This window comes from Kogia breviceps, chromosome 18 (genome assembly GCF_026419965.1).
Source record: "Kogia breviceps isolate mKogBre1 chromosome 18, mKogBre1 haplotype 1, whole genome shotgun sequence".
NCBI lineage: Eukaryota > Metazoa > Chordata > Mammalia > Artiodactyla > Physeteridae > Kogia > Kogia breviceps.
The window spans coordinates 11,317,368-11,334,599 of NC_081327.1; the positions used below are offsets into that span (position 1 = coordinate 11,317,368).

Below are 17,232 nucleotides of genomic sequence, written 5' to 3' on the forward strand. Positions count from 1 at the left end.
CAATCTACAAAGTTATATATTTTAAAATATATAAATTATATGTTTAACTCTTTATAGCTCTCTAAAATGATGAGATTGGTTTCGTGAAACCCAATATGATATCCCCATTTGACAGATCAGGAAGTTGAGTCACTTACCCAAGGTCACACATCTGACTAGTGGGGGAGCTGGGATTCAAGCCCAGCTTCTGGTCGACCTCAAGGCCAGTCACTGAACCACCAGGCTGTGAGGGAAAAAGCCTAGGGTCTGCCCTCAAGGGTTTACATTACAGCCCATCCAACCGGCTGGATCCTGGACTAGGGGACCTGTGACAGATGGCTCGCCAGGGCAGCAAGGGGGTCCCCAGGGAGCAAGCAAAGTACTCTGCTTGCAAAGAGCCACGCTTTCTTAATCCAAGCCTTTGCAGATGTCATTTCCTCCGCCTGAAACACCCATTCCTGACACTGCACCTTCTCCCAGAAGAATGCTACTCATTCCTTTTTTTTTTTTTTTGTATTGCAGTTTGCTTTATTTCCCCCCAATCATAGAATGTCCTGGATGCCATTTCATACAGATGAGTCACATATAGATCTGTGTCACCTCTCTTTTAACACTTCATAGGATGCTACTCATTCTTCAGGCCTCAGCTCAGATATCTCCCCTTCTTAGAAGTGGAGCCTCTTCCAAGGCGCCGCCCCCATCCAATCCTTTCAAAGCTCTATGACCCATCAGGCTGAGTCAGGAGCCCTCTGCTCCGCTTGGACCCTACAGGGCCCTGTGCTTCCCGCATCCTGGCCCTAACTCCTCTGTTTCCCCCAGCCCAGGCCTGACCCATTCTGGGCTGTCACTATCTGGCCCCCCACTGGGCTGTGAGTGAGGGGTGGGTCTGGGGCTGTCTCGGTCACTTTGGTGTTCAGGCACAAGGCCAGAGAAGAGGCGATCTCAGCAACTCACCGCTACAAACCGCTGGCGAGTGAGAGGGGCAGAAAAGGCCTAGGACTTGGAGATGATTCGAACTACTGGACTGACGGAGAAACAGGCCACGCAGCACACAGAACATCAGGGACAGAGTCAAGACCGTCTTCCATGCCAGAGGCTGATTTTTACACAAAACCATTCTTCGCTGTGCCCAGAGCAGTCTTTCTCAGACACACCTCTGTGCCTACCCCTGCCACACACACGCACACCAATCCCCGTAGAAGCAGATGTTTTGGGCCCGCGGAGCTCCACAGATCCCTTATCTCCCGAGGACCTCCCACGGACTCCTCTTAGCCAGTTTCCGCATCTTCCCTCCCACGCCCTATGGAAACTCTCGCTCTTCACGGCGCTTCCCTCTCCACAGAGACCATGGATCTGGGATTAACCTCCCACTCTCACTTCCCCCAAGCTTCGGCTCTCTCAGAATAGACCCGAGGACGCGGAGTTTACGCACCAGCCGAACCCAGTGGCCTCGTCCCACCTAACGCCACGTGATGCACTCCGCCCCCGCGCCCCTTTCCCCCCACAGAGGGCTTGCTTAGGGCGACATCCAGCTCAGGCAGCTGCAGTGCCCCCTTCCTAGTTCGCTTTGGAAAGCTCCGCCCCCCAGGCGGCGAGGACTATTTTGGAACCTTCCACGCCGGACTGCGTTTAGCGCCCCGCCCCTTCCCGGAGCTCTTTGGAAAGCTCCGCGCTGCGCTGCGGCCTCCCGGGGACTAAGAACAGACGCCGCCCCACTGGCGATCTGCTGCTACCAGGGGCTGCTTCCGCCACCCTACGAAGGGCCACACGCCGCCCGTATTGCCTCTGTCTCGACGGAAACATTCCCCCGACAAACATCCCCCAGCCCTCAAGCCGCCGCTTGGCCCTCGGGCTCCTGCAAGACCAAGGGGATCACGGTAGAGTCTCCCCGAGCGCAATAGAACAGCACCCCCGTGTGGCCCTGTCTTCCAGAACCCGCGGAATGGCCGGATTCGTGGGCTGCAGCAGAGACCCGCCAGACCTGTGCTAAGGTAGAAAAAGTGTTTTTAAAAAAACTAGCGTCACAGTCATGGACAACATCATCCCTCAGACTCTGGCTCAGGCGTTCACTCCGCTAGGAAGTGCTCCCTGATTCCTCCCATCCGGATCTCCGACGTCCCCCCTGTGCCTGTGTCTCCTCCATCCATTCTGGCCCTGACCCTCTGGGCTGTCATTGGGCCTGTGAAGCCGGGGACAAGAGCTGTCTTAGTCACCACTGTGTCCCCAGCATCGCCCAGGGCAGCACAGAGTAAGGTTCAGACGACCTGCAGGGCACCTCCTAGGGAGCATTCATTTAGTACCTCACACACGTTTTGCTTAGTTTTGTTTAACAGTTTTGTTGAGGTGTATTCTACATATCATTAAATTCACCTGTTTTAAGTGATGTAATGATGCTGAGTGATTGTTTCTGCAGAGTTGTACAGCCATCATCACAATCCAATTTTTTTAAATTTATTTTTTACAATCCAATTTTAGAACATTAACGTCACCCTAAAAAGACCTCTTGTGCCCACTTGCAGTCAATTCCCATTCCCATTCCCAGCCTCAGCCCCAGGCAATCACTGATTACTTCCCTGCATTATGTATTCTTTTCTTCAGTTTACAAGCATTTTCGGAATACTTGCTCCTATCTGGTACCGAGTGCTGAGGATACACAGTGACACACACAAGGCCCTGCCCTCAGGGACCTCAGAGTCTGGTTGGGGCAATGGCTAATGGGAAGATATATTTGCTCGCTTATCCCTTCACTCAAAAATATGTATTGAACACCTGTGCCAGCTACTGTTCTAGGCCCTAGGGATATAGCAGTGGGGGGAAAAAGAAAAAAATCTCTCTTTGTTGGAGTTAATATTCGAATGAGAGGATTAAAAAAAAGAAATAAGCAAGTAGATATGTGATTTAATGGTTGGAAGCCATGGCAAGAGTTTGCCTTCTGGTCTAAGAAGGACGGGAAATCACTGGAAATTTTCAGCAGGGGGGTGACATGATCCGACTGACGTTGTGTAAAGGTTCACTCTGTCATGAGGAGAATGGATTATGTGGTGGCCAGCAAGGGTGAGAGTCATGGTGGGGGAGTAATGATGACATCTAGGGCAGGAGCAATGGGAAGGGGAGAGAGTGATTAGGAGATAAAATCAAGGTATCAAGACAAGGACCTTAGTGGGTCAGTTGGGGTAATTTGCATATGGACTCTAGTATTATATTAAAGTTTCCTGGTGTGATAATGGTATTGTGCTTGTAAAGGAGAATGTCCTTTTTCTTGAGAGATGTCTGCTGAAATATTAAGGGTGAAATGTCACAAAATGACTGCAAGCAATTCTCAAATAGCCCTTTTTCTATTTACAACTTTCTACCTATAGATGTCTATATACATAGCTATCGATATATATCGATATATCAGTCTTTATATATATCGATATATATCGATATTTCACCAGTTTTTAACAATTAGTCATCTCACTCTCACTTTCTATCAATATCTATTTATCTATCTAGAAAGAGAGAGAGCTAATTGTTAAAACTGGTGAATCTGTATCAAGAATATGTGGATATCCCTTATACTTTTCTTGCAATTCTTTTTTTAAAAAAACAAACAACGTTTTATTGAAGTACAGTTGATTTACAATGTTGCATTAGTTTCAGGTGTGCAGCAAAGTGATTCAGTTTTATAAATATATTCTTTTTTGGATTTTTTTCTTACTATATTGGATATAGTTCTCTGTGCCATACAGCAGGTCCTTGGTTTTTTATCTATTTTATGTATAGTAGTGTGCATCTGTTAATCCCAAACTCCTAATGTGTCTCTCCCCCTCCTTTTCCCTTTGGTAACCATAAGTTTGTTTTCTGTATCTGTGAGTCTATCTCTGTTTTGTAAATAAGTTCATTTGTATCATTTTTTTAGATTCCACATACAAGTGATATCATGTGATATTTGTCTTTCTCTGTCTGACTTTCTTTTCTTGCAATTCTTGTGCACATTTTTTTTCTTTTTATAAAAAAATTTGGCTGTGCTGGGTCTTAGTTGCTGTATGCAGGATCTTAGTTGTGGCATGCGGGATCTAGTTCCCTGACTAGGGATCGAACCCGGGCCCCCTGCATTGGGAGCTCAGAGTCTTAACCACTGGACCACCAGGGAAGTCCCTCTAGTGCACATTTAGAAATTTTCAAAATAAAAAGTTGGAGGCGGGGGGAGCATCTGTTTTGGAGGTAAGCACAACTCATTGATGGGTTGGCTCTGTGGAGTGAGGAGGGGAAGGTGCCCTCCATGTTGCCCAAGCTCCTGGCTTGAGTTGCTCAGTGGAAAGTGCAGCTCTGGTCTGAGATGGTGAAGACTCTGGTGGTGGAGGAGGGAATGTTGACAGTTTGGGAAAAGACATACTCGGTGTCAGTCAGAGGCTTGTCAAGAAAAGAGAAGGGACTTCCCTGGTGGCCCAGTGGGTAAGACTCCGCACTCCCAATGCAGGGGCCCCGGGTTCGATCCCTGGCCAGGGAACTAGATCCCACATGCACGCCCCAACTAAGAGTTTGCATGCCACAACTAAGGAGCCCACTTGCTGCAACCAAGACCCAGCACAACCAAATAAATAAATAATTTAAAAATACATTTTCAAAAAAAGAGGAAAGAGAAACCACACCAGGTATTTCAACAGAGAGAATTGAATATAAGGATCAGGCTAAACAGTGAGACCTGCCTGACCTGCAAAAATCAGTTTATCCTGAAGGTGTTGGAAGGTGGGGCTGGCACTCTGAGGAGAGGGCTAGGCCCTGTCCAGACCCCAGAGACACCAGGGATGTGTTCATTGGAAGACAGGTGGGCACATGGACAGTAGATGAAGACAAGGCCCCTCTCTGGCTACACCTGTTCAGGTTGGCTCCAGCTGTGTGATGGATGGCAGAGGCCTGTGGGAGATGGGCCAGGTTGGGCTTGGGAGCCGGTCAGCCTGGAGCCCACATTTCATTCTCCAGGCAGTTGGGTCAGAGGCACTAGATTGGGTCGGGGCATATTTTTCCAGAGATTTCTTTTTCTTTTATTGAAGGGGTGGGGTGTGTCACACGGCTTGTGGGATCTTAGTTCCCCAACCAGGGATCTAACCTGGGTCCTCAGCAGTGAAAGCACGGAATCCTAACCACTGGACCGCCAGGGGATTCCCTCCAGAGATTTTTCTTTGTAGAAGAGCTTTTATTTTTTATTTACTTTATGCACCCATAGAGGAGAGACAGACAGAGATAGAGGATGGGATAGAGAGAGGAGATGAGAAAGAATGAAAGAGAAAGAGGGAGATTCACTTCTGAGGAGCCGCAGGGTTTTGGAACAATCTTTGAAAAAGGCTTCATTCACATTTTGTGGCTGCCCCATAACTAGTGTGATTGATCCGTGGTTGTGGGAGTTTGAGCATGATTTGCTGCTATAAACAGTGCTATGGTGGACATCCTTACTGCTAAATTCTTCCGTGCACATGTGCACACAATAAAACCATATTTTATTGACCCCTTCCTCCCCTACTTGTTAACACCTCTGAAATCAGAATGCAGCTTACAACGCTCGTGGGTCATAGTTTAACTGGCAGGTTTTTTTTTCTCTCCTGGTGATTTTTTTTTTTTTTTTTTTTTTTTTTGCGGTATGCGGGCCTCTCACTGTTGTGGAGCACAGGCTCCGGACGCGCAGGCTCAGCGGCCATGGCTCACGGGCCCAGCCGCTCCGCAGCACGTGGGATCCTCCCGGACCAGGGCACGAACCGTGTCCCCTGCATCGGCAGGCGGACTCTCAACCACTGCACCACCAGGGAAGCCCCCCTCCTGGTGATTTGAAGTAACAACGCATTTTACCATCGATGGCCTCTTGGATGTGAGTGGTCACTGGAGTAACAGTAATACTCAGAGAAAACACTCTTGTAACACTTACTATGAGCCAAGGTAACTCATAATAACCCTGGGAGGTGGATACTGTTATTGTCTCCATTTTCCTGATTGAGTCACAGAGTGGTTAAGGAACTTGCCCAGAGTTGCACAGCAAGGAAGTGATGGAGTGGGAATTAGAACCCAGGCAGTAGCTCCAGAGTCTCTTTGTATGTCTGAGTTTTGCAGTATTTATTTATTTATTTATTTGGCTGCACTGCGTGGCTTGCGGGATCTCAGTTTCCCGACCAGGGATTGAACCCGGGCCCCACGGTGAAAGCCCAGAATTCTAACCGGTAGGCCACCAGGGAACTCCCAGTTTCCAGCATTTAGTACCAAGTTGAACACTGTAGTTGAGATGCCTCCCCCACCACACACCCCCCAACCCTGTTTATATGCAAGAGACCCCACTCCTGGTCCCAGATAACTGGATCAAAGAGATACCAATCCATCCAAAGGGGCACTTTGGACATTTGGGGCTGCAATTGTCCTGTACACTGCAGAACGTTTTGAATGTCTAGCCATCCCAGGCTTATAAATGCCTTTAGAACAGGCCACAAAGTTTGGTCCAGGGTACCCTGGGAGTCCCCAAGACCTTTTGTGCACAATGTTAAAATTATTTTCATAATATTACCAGGACGTTTTTCGCCTCGTTCACTGTCATTTTCTCATGAGAAGTGCGATTTACCTGCCCTCGTTTTGGATCTGAGCAGGCTTGTGAGTTGCTTATAACCAGTAGCGTGTTGCAGAAGTGATGCTGCATGATCCCCAAGGCTAGATCAGAAGAAGTGAGGCTGTTTCTGCCTCTTTCGTGAAACAGAGACACTGAAGACCAGAGCTGCCATGCAAGAACTTTGACTGCCCTGAGGCCACCATGATTAGAGGAAGCCCAAACCAGCCCACATGGAGAAGCCCTGTGACCAGAAGGAGAGAGAAAGAACTGCCCACACACCCCCAGCTGGTACCTCGACTGGGACACCTCACTGTCCCAGCTTCAGCCACCAACTAACGACATCCATATGGGATCCCAAGGCAGAACTGCCCAGCTGGACCCTTCCCAAAAATCTGACCACAGACATGGTGAGAGATAAAAGGCTTACTGTTGTGGCTTTAAGCCACCGTGTTTTGGAGAGATTTGTTATCTAGCAATGGTAACTAGAAAGAGGGTGGAGTACAGAAAATAAGGAGCTTGCAGAGAACTGCAGCCTGGAGCGCTGAGAGTAAACGTCTGTTGACAATAACAGCAGCTAATATTTAAGTGCTTTCTGTGTGTGAGCACCATTCTAAGTGCTTGGCATTAATGAACTCATTTAATCCTCACAGCAACCCTAGGAAGTGAATGTCATTACTATCTCCGTTTTACGGGAAGCAAGGCAGGGAGGACATCGGGAATTGGATAAAAACGTAACTTGAACCCCAGCTGTGGCTTCAAGAAAAGGGCATTACTGTTGAGGAACATGTGACTTGGCTCAGCCAATCAGGGCATTTGGGTCCACCCCAGGCCACAGTGATTGGTTCTGGCACGGCCGTGTGACCTCAGCTGGACAATCAGAGTCAGCCTTATTACTTTGTTGGGGAAATCTGAGACAAGGGTGCACCCCTTTACCTGGGGGATATGAATGAGGGTCCCTCTGGCCCGAAGGCTGCTGGCAGCTATCTTGGGAACTGCCGCTGGAAAAGGCGGGGCCGAGGGATGAAAAGAAAAGGGGTCCTTGGTGACGCTGCTGAACAGATGTGTCAGCTTTAGCTGAAGCCAGCCAAGTGTGGAATTTCCAGTTACAAATTTCCTTTACAGTTTAAGCCATCTGAGTCAGCTTTTCTGTTGCTTGTGTCCAAGATTAATCAAAATATGTAACAACCAGTGATTTGGGCACTGAGCGATCAGAAAGCTTCATTGCTGTGCCTGATATTAAGGCTTTCCCCCCCCCCTGTCTGGGGAGGTCTGGGAAGTGGGGTGAAGGGGAAGTTAGAGTGGTCACAGTGTGGAAAATGTGCAGATCTTGAGGCAGCATGATTTACCAACCAATACAGAAATAATTTAGTATCTCAACAATCAACGCAGCAAGATAGCTTGTCCAAGCTGTGAAAATGAATAAACAGAAGCCGCATTTAAAATGAAGTTGGGCGGCCAGAAGGGGGAGCTGTCATGCCCTGCCTCTCTAGGGCAATTATAGACTGGACAGGAAGAGATGTACCTTTCTATTTTCAACAGGAAGACGATTACTGCTTTACTACCCATCAGGAGGAAGGAAGAATTTCTTCTTGCCCAGCAACGGTCCAGCTACTAAAAGGCTGTTACAGCTCAGCCAAAGGAAAGCGATTAAACTTCAAGCTCCCAGTTTCTTCCACTGGACTCTGTTTATAACAGCCCCTCCCAACTCTCCCTTCTCCTCTATTAAAGAATGTCCCTCTCCTTTGTTCTCCCCACTTGCTTGTGCTTTACCATAGAGTCCATGTCCCAAATTGTAATTCTCTGCTATTCCCAAATAAACCCATTTTGCTGGTAAAATACCTGGCTGCTTTATTGTTTTAGGTTAAAAAAGCTGAATATTAGCTTTACTTGCCAACTGATGCAACCCCCTTTTGACATGTACTAGAGTGAATGGATTTCTGTTTCCTACAACTGGGGAAAGAAAAAAAACCCTCTTATGAACTGTAGTCATGAATCAAACCTTTAGGAAATAACAAATAGCTGTGAAATCTCACTTTAACTGTATGAGGTCATTTCAGCTTCGGGTCAGGCAGAAACACTGTGGAGATTTTGACTGTGAGCTGCCAGGGGATCCGCACCCTTTGGCCCAGCAATCCCACCACTGGGACGCACAAGGATGTGCATCGAGGCATTATTTATAATGGGAGGAAATTGGAAACAGCTTCAATGTCTGGCAACACAGCCCTGTTGAGTAAACACCATGCAAACATTAGAGATTGTGTTTATGCAAAGATGTTTTAACAAGGGAACAGCTTATGTTTTAAGAAGGGAAAAAGCAGGACTGTATAAACAATTTGCTCACACAGTTATGTAACACACACACACACACATATACACAACACACACACACACACCACTTTTCAAGCCTGAATAAAATAGAAAAGGCTGAAAGGAAGTACATCAAATTGTTAACTACAGTAGTGATGTGGGATTGGGGAAGAGGTATCTTTTTGTCTTTCTAGTTTTCTGTATTTTCCAAATTGTGCTTAACCAACAACAAACTCTTTTAAATTTTATTTTCGAAAATTTTAACTTAGGTCATGAACATTTCCAAACAGCTACCAAAAGCAGAGAGACAATAAACTCACGTGGGCCCATCACTCAGCTTCAAGAACTGTCACCATTTTGCTGTTTCATCACCTTTCCCCTCTATTTGGAAATACTTAAAGAAAAATACAAGTGATGGACATCATGTCCATTCTTAAATACCACAATGAACATCAAAGTAAAGGGGGGGGGCTGCATTTCCTTATATAACTCCAAAGCCTTATCACGTCTAACAAAATTAACAAAATTTTAAATATCATCTCACAGCCAGTCCTGATTCAGGTTTCCCCCAACTGTCTCAAAAACATCTCTTTACAGTGGTTCTGTTTGAATTGAGATACAAAGTACATTCACTGTTTTTTTTAATATTCTTATTTACAAACAATAAAAGTCATCCGTGTGTGTGTGTGTGTGTACACCGTTTTATGAATTTTAATAAATGCATAGAATTGTATAACCACCAGCACAAGCAGGGTTCATGGTAGTTCTGTCACTCCAAAAATTCCCTCAGGCTTTGTAATCAAGTGTGTTTGGTTTTTGTGTTTCTGTATTTTTTCTTTTTTCAAATGGGAGGAAGAAAGCAGTAATCGGAGGTGGTTGAAGCCCTGAAGTTATCTAAGATTTCAAAGCACAGGGTTAGGTAGGAGACCTGGGCTCCAGTCCTGCTCTCTGGCCTGGGGTCTTCCTCTCTTGGAGAGGCAGTTTCCTCATCTGTAAGGCGGGTGCTGTGAGGACGCAGTGAGTAAGGAAGGGTGCCCAGGAAGCTCTCAGTGATTTCAGTGCTTAGTCTGACCTGCCCTTCCTTCTTTATTCACAGCCCCCCAAGCTGAGCCATCTCCTTGTCCGGGCACCCAGCCTGCACAGAGCAGCCACGCCGTCCTTATATCCTCTCCTCCCTCGCCCTCACAGCCAACATGACTCTACATTCTGTGGTTTCTACTTTCCGTGGGACTGGAATTCACCCCCTCCTCCAGCCCAGAGTCCACAGGGCCTGTCCCATCTGGGTGCTTGCCTGGCCTCCAGCCTTCCCTTGGGTCACCTGGGCCCCCTCAGCACCCTCCCTCCAGCCCCCAGCTTCCTAAATGTCACCACACCCTCTGGTGTGTCCTTGGATATCACAGAGACCTGCCAAGTGCCTCCATTCCCTATACAAGATTATTTCCCATAATAATCAGGAAATGAAATAAACAATATTAATGGCCAGAAAAGGGATGCAAAGGCTGAACTGTTCTCGAACCTCATATATATATATAATCATGCCAACAAAAAAGAATTTAAAAATAAATATTACAGTACAAAAAAGAAAAAAAAGTAGCACTGCTATTTATTCAAAGTTTATTGAAAGATTCAAAGTTGGAACTTGGATCCTTTGGTTACAGTCTGATGTAATAAAACTTCATGTAAATAATTGTGAGTTTTTTTCTTCTTGAGGAGAGAGAGAGATTGGGAGGGAGGAAGAGAGACAGAGAGAAACCAAGAGAGAGCGTGCATGCAAGCAGGTTGCATTTCCAGTGGCTACTTTACAGGGAGTCTCAGCGCTGAGTGCCACCCTCCAGACATTGGGCCCTGAGCGCTTGGGGGGGCCACGCTGCAAAGCGCCCCCGCCACCCGTCAGTACTAAGGGCAAGGGTATCGCAGGAGCATTACTTCCCGCTGCCTGGATGGGATTCAGAGATCCCATCCCTCCTTCTCCCTTTACAAGACCCCCTCCGCATACATCCCCGCCCCGGCCCTGAGCCCTGGCCCCGGCCCGCTCGCTGCGCTTAGTAAGCTGAAGAGAGGAACTGAGGCGCCGGGGCAGGGTGTGCGGGTATAAAAGCACATTATGGGGCTTCCCTGGTGGCGCGGTGGTTGAGAGTCCGCCTGCTGATGCAGGAGACACGGGTTCGTGCCCCGGTCTGGGAAGATCCCACATACAGCGGAGCGGCTGGGCCTGTGAGCCATGGCCACTGAGCCTGTGCATCCGGAGCCTGCGCTCCGCAAAGGGAGAGGCCACAACAGTGAGAGGCCCGTGTATCACAAAAAAAAAAAAAAAAAAAAAAAAAAAAAAAAAAAAAAAAAGCACATTATGTTGGGAGAGAGGGGCCTGAGGGCTGGAAATGTCATGTTTCTTAAGTTGGGTGGTGGGAACACGGAGGTTCATTCCATTTTGTTCTCGTTTGTTTTATTTCTCGAAGCTGTTTATTGACGTCGACGCGCATGCAAAACAGTACAGACCGTAAGTGTTCAGCAGGGTGAATTTCCGCCGGTTGAAGGCACCTCGGTCACCAGCTCCCAGACCAAGAGACAGTTTGGCTCCTTTCAGCGCATCTGCCCTCCCATCAGGGTCACCCTCATTCTGACTTCTGACGGCATAGACTTTTTTCCTGTCCTGACTTTGATGTAAATAGAAGCAGAATATATATTATCTCGAGTATCTGGCTTTTTCCACTCAGCACAGTGTGAGACTCATTCTTGTAATCGCGTGTCGTCCGAGGTGGTTCTCATTGCGGATCCCGCTGTGTGGCTGTACTCGGTTTATTTATCCGTTCTCCACTGGTGGCGAGGGAGTGAGCCAAGTGGAAAGAGTCCCCCAGGCAGAGGGAACACCCAGTGAAAAGGTCCTGAGGTGAGAACATGTCTGGTGTTTCAGAGAAACAATAAGGAGATCCATGTGCCCGGAGAGGACTAAGCAGGGAGGAGAAGGGGAAGCGAAACCAGAAGCAGATGGTGCAGAGCCATATGGGCGACAGAGGGGGCTCCAGCTTTTACCGCGAGTGAGATGGAACAGGGGAGGGACTGGATCTGACTTGGGTGTTCAGAGTCCCTCTAGCTGCCTGAGAAAGGGACTGGGGGGGGCGGGGAGCAGGAAGCCTGGGCAGGAGGGTGGGACACGGGTCGTCGGAAGTGTTTAGGCTCAGAATACAATTTTTCTCTGTGTGATTAGTCATAGATTTTATTCACTCCAACCATCATATTGTGTGATTTTATTGTCCTCATTTTTTTCTATGCTTCCCCCCACCCTCATTAAGGCTTCTTTGAAGTGACTGCGTTTTTTGTTTGTTTTGTCTTGTGTTTTCTCACTCTTCCTTTTCCCTCCACTAATTTGGAATCTGGGCACCATTTCTATTCTTTCAGTAGTAATCCTTGACATTTTATCATGCACACTGTAAAAAATCAGATCTGAAGTTTAATTAAAAGTTTAATCTTCAGACCAAACACTACCTGGATCATAGAGCACTTTATCTCCCCAGTTCTACTTATATTGATATTGTTGTCCAGAATTTTAGATCTCAAAAAAAATTTTTTAACCTTTTTTTTTTTTGGAGATAAATTCAAATTTACACAAATTTGCAAGACTGAGAATAGCATAAAGAACATTCATATACTTTTTACTCAGGTTCATTTCTTGTTAAACATTTTTACCCTCTTTAACATTTGCTCTGGAGACTTCCTGGTGGTCCAGTGTTTAAGACTCCACGCTCCCAGTGCAGGGGGCATGGGTTCAATCTCTGGTCAGGGAACTAGGTGCTGCAACTAAGACCCAGCGCAGCCAAATAAATAAATAAACAAGTATTAAAGAAAAATTTGCTCTGTTATGTTTGTGGGGGGAAGGGGAGTTGTATAACTTGAAGCTAAGATACATACACATGGCCTTCTACTCCTAAATAGTTCAGTGTGCATTTTCTAAGAATATAGATATTCTTTTACATAACCACAGTACAATGACTAACGTTCATAAATTTAACACTAACATGCAAAAGTTTCTTACTCTACTATTTGTATTCCAGTTTTGTCATTGACCCAATAATGTTCTAATTTATAGCATAACTTTTCCTCCAATACAGGACAAGAGGATATATTGTACAACAGAGGGAATACAGCCTATATTTTATAATAACTATAAATGGAGTAGAGCCTTTTAAAATTGTGAATCACTATATTGTACCTCTGTAACATAGAATATTGTACATAACTATACTTCGCTTAAAAAATACAGGACATCTTTTATAGGTAGAGTTGACAGAATTTGCTGATAGATTTGATGTAGGATGTAAAGGAAAATGTCAACTTCCTGAAACATTTTGGGGATTCACTGGACCCAGAGGCACAGATGATATACGTCAGGAACAGTCTCTCTGTTCCTCTCCCAGCCCTGTTTTCCCTTGTGTTGGCTTCACTTTCAGATTCGCTCTTCCCTCAGGGAAGCCCCCGGTGCTCCAGGCCTAAGCCCTTCCAGCACCGCGAGCCTACGAGGGCCCTCCCCAACAACCCCGCAAAGGTTCCAGGACTGACTCTCATTGGTCCGACTTCAGGGACACGCCCAATCCTGAACCAACTGCCAAGGCCAAGGGGAGGGATTCACTCATTGGCCAGGCCTGGAGTCTTCCGGTGGGATCAGCCGTGTGGCCTCCGAGGGAAGAAGGCAGCACTCCCAAAGAGAAAATGAATGCTGGGCATACAAAGCAACACCCAGTAAGGACCTGCATTCCTCATTCCTGGTTCTCAAACCCTGGCCCCCAGATCAGCAGCAGCTCTTGGGAATTTATTTGAAATACAAAGTCTAGGTCCCTCCTCCAGACTTACTGGGAGTGGAGCCCAGCAATCTGCCTTTTAACAAGCCCGCCAGGTGATTCTGGTGCCCTTGTTTTAGGATAAAAGCTGAGTCGCTACCACAAAGACACTTCAAAATATGATGACTTAAGTATAATTGTTTATTCTCACATAATACCCACAGGTGAAATGATCCAGGCTGGCAACGTGGTGATCCAGGGACCCAGGTTCTTTCCACTCTAACACACAGCTGTTTGATGCAATCCCAAACCATCATATTACTTCGCTCCATGATTATGTTTGAACTGTTCAGAAAATGAACTCCGGAGACAAATTGCCTAGGTTCAATCCAGGCTCTGACACTTAGTAGTTGTGTGATCTTGGGTGAGTAGTTTTCTTTTTTTCTTTTTTTTTGCGGTACGCGGGCCTCTCACTGCCGTGGCCTCTCCCATTGCTGAGCACAGGCTCCGGACGCGCAGGCTCAGCGGCCATGACTCACGGGCCCAGCCGCTCCGCGGCATGTGGGATCTTCCCGGACCGGGGCACAAACCTGCGTCCCCTGCATCGGCAGGCGGACTCTCAACCACTGCGTCACCAGGGAAGACCAAGGGTGAGTAGTTTTCTTACCTCTCCGTGCTTCAAATGAGGAAAATGCAAATGTAACAGAACCCATTTCATAGGGCAGATGTGAGGATTAAATGAGGTGATATGTATAAAGCAGCACAGTGCCTGGCACATAGGATGCACTATTTATGTATTAGCTATGATGACCGGAGGTCGGTGCTCGCTGATGACTGTATAAGCATCAACCACTAGGGGGCGCGGGCGGCTTGGGACGCGCTTGCTCCGTGACCGTCAGGGGGCGCTGCGGCGCTTGTCTGGCGAGCGTGGTGACAGTCTAGACTATTTCCCTCTGGACATTCCAGAGGAGAACGCGCTGGTCCCGGCACGTGCCAAGGGCCCCACAGCGCCGGGGCTAGAGGTTTGTGAGGAGGATGTAGGCAGGATAAAGCTAGCTCTTTGGCACACCCTCCAGTCCCGGCGCGGGGTGAGAGGGAAGTTTGGGGCTCTCAAAACCCCACCCCACACCCAGGATACTGAAATTCCAACTCAAAGTTTTCCAGCACTGTTGGCTATCCCAGTCCCCATTCCTGGGACATTTATACAGCAAGGTGGTTGTGGAGGGTAATGGAATAACTACCGGCAGCCCAGGCACAGGCTCTTGAGGGAATGGGAGTATTTGGGAATTGCCTACAACGTTCGTGTGCTTTTCTTCTGTGAATGTCCAGAGCTTTCAACAGATTCTCAAAGGGATCTTTGAACAGAGACTGTTCAGAACTCTATCTCTTCCTCCAGGAAGCCTTCCCTGATGTTCTCTCAGACTGGCTCAGGTGCCTCCTCTGGAAACCCACAGCCTCTGATCTTCCCTATCCCAGCCCCGACCCCTCTCCTGTGCCTCTCCCATCCCAGCACAAATGGTAATGTCTGGCAATGCATCTTTGTCCCTCACTGGAGCTCCATGAAGGCAGGGACCAGGGATTTCTCGGGCACTAAAAATGTCAGCAGCATTGTCCAACACAAGGGATGACATACAAAAGAAAGGGGAGGAGGGGCTTCCCTGGCGGCGCAGTGGTTGAGAGTCCACCTGCCGATTCAGGGGACGCGGGTTCGTGCCCCGGTCCGGGAAGATCCCACGTGCCGCGAAGCGGCTAGGCCCGTGAGCCACGGCCGCTGAACCTGAGCGTCCGGAGCCTGTGCTCCGCAATGGGAGAGGCCACAACAGTGAGAGGCCCACGTACCGAAAAAAAAAAAAAAAAAAAAAAAAGATAGAAAGGGGAGGGGGCATTTAAAGGATGTTTGCCCTCCTTACCTGTAGGCCTTTGCTGATGCTGTTCCCTCTACCTGGACCACCCTCCTCCACTGCTTCGTCTGGCTCATTTCCCCACATTGTTCAGGTCTCAGCTCAGACATCTCCTCCAAGAGCCCTCCCTAGCTCCTACCTCTTAAGGCTGGGCTAAAGTTTGTGTTCTCAACACTCGCTTATTACAAAGCAGATATTATATAGAAAATATTTGTTGAATGAATGAATGACAGGTCGGTGTTTGGGCCAGGGTCCCTGTATTAGCTGAAGGGTCACTTCTTGACTCCCTTTGTAGAGTTTCTTTTTCTTTTTAACCACTTCATTGAGCTATAGTTCACCTACCATAAAACTCACCCATTTATTACTATTTTTTTAAATGGGGTCTAGTTGTTTTACAATGTTGTGTTAGTTTCTACTGTACAGCAAAGTGGGGTTCCCTGTGCTATACAGCAGGTTCTCATTAGTTATCTATTTTATACATATTAGTGTATACATGTCCATCCCAGTCTCCCAATGCATCCCACCACCACCACTCCTTTCCCCCCTTGGTGTCCATACATTTGTTCTCTACAACTCACCCATTTAAAGTGTACAATTCAGTGGGTTTTAGTACAAAGTTGTGCAACCATCTTCCCTTTGTGGAGCTTTGAGCCTCTCACAGTCTGACACCCCTCCCTGCCAAGGTCCCTGTGCTAAGTGTTTCTCACTGTTCCATTGAAGGGGAAAGAGTCTGGCCCCCAGGTGAGGAAGATCAAGTGAAGAACAAGATCTAGCCATCTACCCTCACCATCTGACCAACCACAGAGCTTGGCGTTTCCAGGAAGGCCTCGGGTTATGATAACAATCACGGAGCACTTGCCAGATGCCAGGTGAAGTTCGAAGCACTTGACATACGGAATGATTCATGTAATCGCCACCAGCACTCCTGTAGAGTAGACACTATTGGTTTGATCCTCTATGTGGCACCAGTGGGAAATCGACCCTTCCTGAAGCTCATGAAGGGTCAGGTCAAGAAGGAGCCCCTGTTCCCCATTTATACAACTTGAGCTGAACCTGGAAGATTAAAATTGATATCTCATGGACCAGACCTACAGGGTGGTTATAAAAAATATTATTTAAAATGGGGCCATTTCCCTCTCTGTTCCATCCACTCCTTAAGCAGAATGTCCTTGGTTGCGTATCCTCACCTTTGTACTTTGATTTTCTTATCCTGCACCTGCTTCCCTCTAGCATCACTCACCTGGTCCCGGAAGCATTTGAGTGTGAGAACCTAACACTGACAGGTGGGCGAAGAATGACTCAGGTACAGTCTTTTGTATTGTTTTTTTTTTTTCCAGTGCCAATGGGATCCCCCACTCCTGACTGTCCCGTCTTCTGAGCCTGTGCTCATCCAGGCTTTTTGTTCTTTTGGGGAGGAGGAGGCCTTTGGACTACCCGCAGGGTCAGGAAGAAGGCAGCGGCCACTGGGGAGGAGGTCCGTGCTGGGCTCTTTACCATCACACACACAGCTCATCCCCACCCCCACATGTCCTTGCACAGGCCACCCACCAGGACTGCCACTCCTGCTCTGCCACAGCCAAATCCCGGCTGGAGGCCCAGGTCTGGATGCACCCCTCCAGTGACTCCTGCTCCCACCTCCTCCCCATGGCCCACTTGTACCAGAAAAGCTCTAAACTTCTTTGGGGGGAATTCCCTGGTGGCCCAG

General features: G+C 47.6%; 1 long non-coding RNA gene across 1 annotated transcript; it reads left to right on the forward strand.

The window, feature by feature from the left end:
- The first annotated feature begins 13,529 nt into the window (after positions 1–13,529).
- LOC136792983 (uncharacterized) lies at positions 13,530–16,666 on the forward strand. The gene is made up of 3 exons (XR_010837651.1): positions 13,530–13,588; positions 13,851–14,050; positions 16,248–16,666. It is a non-coding gene; the product is annotated as an uncharacterized lncRNA (long non-coding RNA).
- Positions 16,667–17,232: the final 566 nt, after the last annotated feature.